The sequence below is a fragment of the Pterocles gutturalis genome, unplaced genomic scaffold, assembly GCF_000699245.1.
Source record: "Pterocles gutturalis isolate BGI_N339 unplaced genomic scaffold, ASM69924v1 scaffold12655, whole genome shotgun sequence".
In the NCBI taxonomy this organism is placed as follows: domain Eukaryota; kingdom Metazoa; phylum Chordata; class Aves; order Pterocliformes; family Pteroclidae; genus Pterocles; species Pterocles gutturalis.
The window spans coordinates 6,516-9,184 of NW_010143521.1; positions in this window are offsets into that span (position 1 = coordinate 6,516).

Genomic DNA, 2,669 nt, shown 5'->3' on the forward strand with positions numbered 1-2,669 from the left:
TATCTCATATATATCAGTCATAATCTGGCTTGCAATTTTTGTTTATGAGGTTTTACATGAATAAAATTCATCACTACTACACTGGAATTGTGCCATTCTCACACACAAGGAGATAGGAGCTCCTCTGCTTGGATAAATGAGACTTGTCACTTGGGTATTAGCAAAAAAAGCTACAATAGCCTAAGAAAATAATTTTTTTTGTAATATATCAAATATGCAACTATAGAAACACTTGCTTTTACGGGAGAATTGCACTGTCATTTTCCAGGAGCAGTCGGCAGTGCCAGAGCAGCGGGCTTGAACTTCTCTGTGTGAAGACCCTTATAGCAATAACATGACAGGGGCATTATCCTATGACATATGTTGGCAATCTCCACTCCAGACGATTATCCTTCTTTTTGTATACTCAAGTTCATCTCCAGAATGGTTGTGACTACGACTGTTGTTTGAATTATTCTGAATTCAATGTTTTATCTGAAACAGTTTAAGCAGAGACACTGGGGAAAAAAAAACAACAAACAAACACCCAAAACAAACCAAAACCAAACCAAAAAAAAAAAACCTGAACAGAGATACTAGCACTGGGCTTAGCCTACACAAGAGAATATATACATCTTACACATATAGTAATGATTTGGGGGAAGGCATTTGATAGCTGTCTCAAGTTTCTCTTTCTCAGAGTGCTTATTTCAGTGTTTATGCTACTCTTTTCCTGTACATTTGTTAGGTAATAACACCTCCTACTTCTTTTGACTTGCAGCCACATAGACTGACTCTATTTAACTGCAGAAAATCTCAGAATTTTTGCAAGACTGGTTTTGTTGGGGAATGGAAACAATTGGGTCCTGAGGGTTCACAGAGAATTAAGCCTGGGTTTTTGTTCCTTGAAAGTTCTGCAGGGATGAAGAAAACTCATCAGTTAGCAGGCAAGCAATTCTGAAGAGATGTTCCTAATGCTCAGCTGTTATGAAAGAGGAAGAGGTTTCCAAAGCAAGGTTTAATTTTGGAAGGGACTGTCTTTCCCAGATCATATCCTGGAAAGAAATCCTGTGGTCACTAGGACATGAAAAGATGTGTTTGAGGGAAACTATCAGCTCAGAGTCTTACATACAGCATTTAGATTATACGCCCATCTTTTCCTTCACTGTTCTTGTTAACTCTAAGAACTCTAACTCTTGTTAACTTTAAGAAAAGTACATCTATGCTTGCTCCCCAAGATGTCTTTGGTGTCTGTGCACAGTCTTCTCTGCAGTTGTGCCTGTCCAGAGACTCCTTCTGGAAAGTCAAGGGCAAAGGAAAAGAGATAGAGCTGTTAGCAGGAAACATTGGACACAATGGATTACACACACTTGCAACACCTGCTATCAGGATATGGGGTATTAGTTTTCTTCATTTAAGTTTCAGTTCTACTCTGTGCTACATTGTACTTCTCTCTTGTAAAGTGCTCCAGATGCTGCTGACACATACTTTTAAGCAAAGTCATTAAGCAATTTCTTTTTCTGCATGACAGCACTGCCATTTCTGAAAAGGAGGAGAGTGAGAGCAGGGGGACTAGCGCTGTGTTACCCATTCATACATTTCAAGAGAGATACCTTGTCTTAGACCATAAAAAGGGAAGGGGAACTTTGGGGTCATTCAGTTTTGAAATAAGTGGCTCCATTAATGCACAGATGCTCTTCTAGCTTGTAGTTGTCAAATGTTCTGATTTCCATGAAGAAACTTTGTCCAAATCCCCTTTAGGGCACACCAGACTCATCGAGCTGTGACAACTACCATCCCCGAATAAGTCAGTGTTGCAATTCAGGAGCCTCTTTGCTTGAATTACTCTAACACAGAAATGTCTGATAGTCATACCAGCACCTAGACACTTCTATAGCTGAATCTGGCATACTATAAGTAACAGCTAATACTCAAGAGCTAGCAAGGCTTCTCTCAAAGCAGCTGAAATGCAGAAATCTGAAAAGGCATGATTCAGAGCTACATCCTCATTACAAGAATCTTTGATGCTGCAGTAAGTGCAGCTTTGTTAAAACTTAAAGAAATGAAATTACATTTATCTTGGCTCACAACATTACAATTATTAAGAAAATAAAACTTTTTCCTATCCAAGCAGTAACCTCATTTTCTCTGCAAGAAAAAAAAAGACATTGGCCCCGGGGCATGGTCACATTTCACCGTACCCAGCTTCTTGGAAACTGAGAACATAACCAGTCCACCAAGGGGAAACAAGAGCAGCCTCTTATTGGACTGCTCATATATTTAGGTACTTTTGCATGATAAGCACACAGGATAAATTAGAAAGGAAGGAGGGCACCAAAGAGAAAAGTTTCCTTCCTTGTTTTTCTACCTTAGGTTTGACTCAGTTGCCTAATTCTGCAGAAATTATCCAGAATTTCTGTTAGCAACCAGAACTCCCCTGTGCAAGCAGAAACTGGGTGTGTGGGCAGGACAGTTGGCACTGATGGCTGCATGCAGACTCATAAAGTAAATGAGAAAGCCCTGCAAATCAAAATCATTAAGACTTCCTCAATATTATTTTGTAATTTTGGAAGGAAAATAAGAGGGAAACTTTGGGCCTCCTGAATCATGGCTGCTAAACAGCTACTGAAACAAGGAAGCAAAACTTCTTTCATCCCCCAGCGGGGGGGGGGGGGGGGGGGTTTATTTAG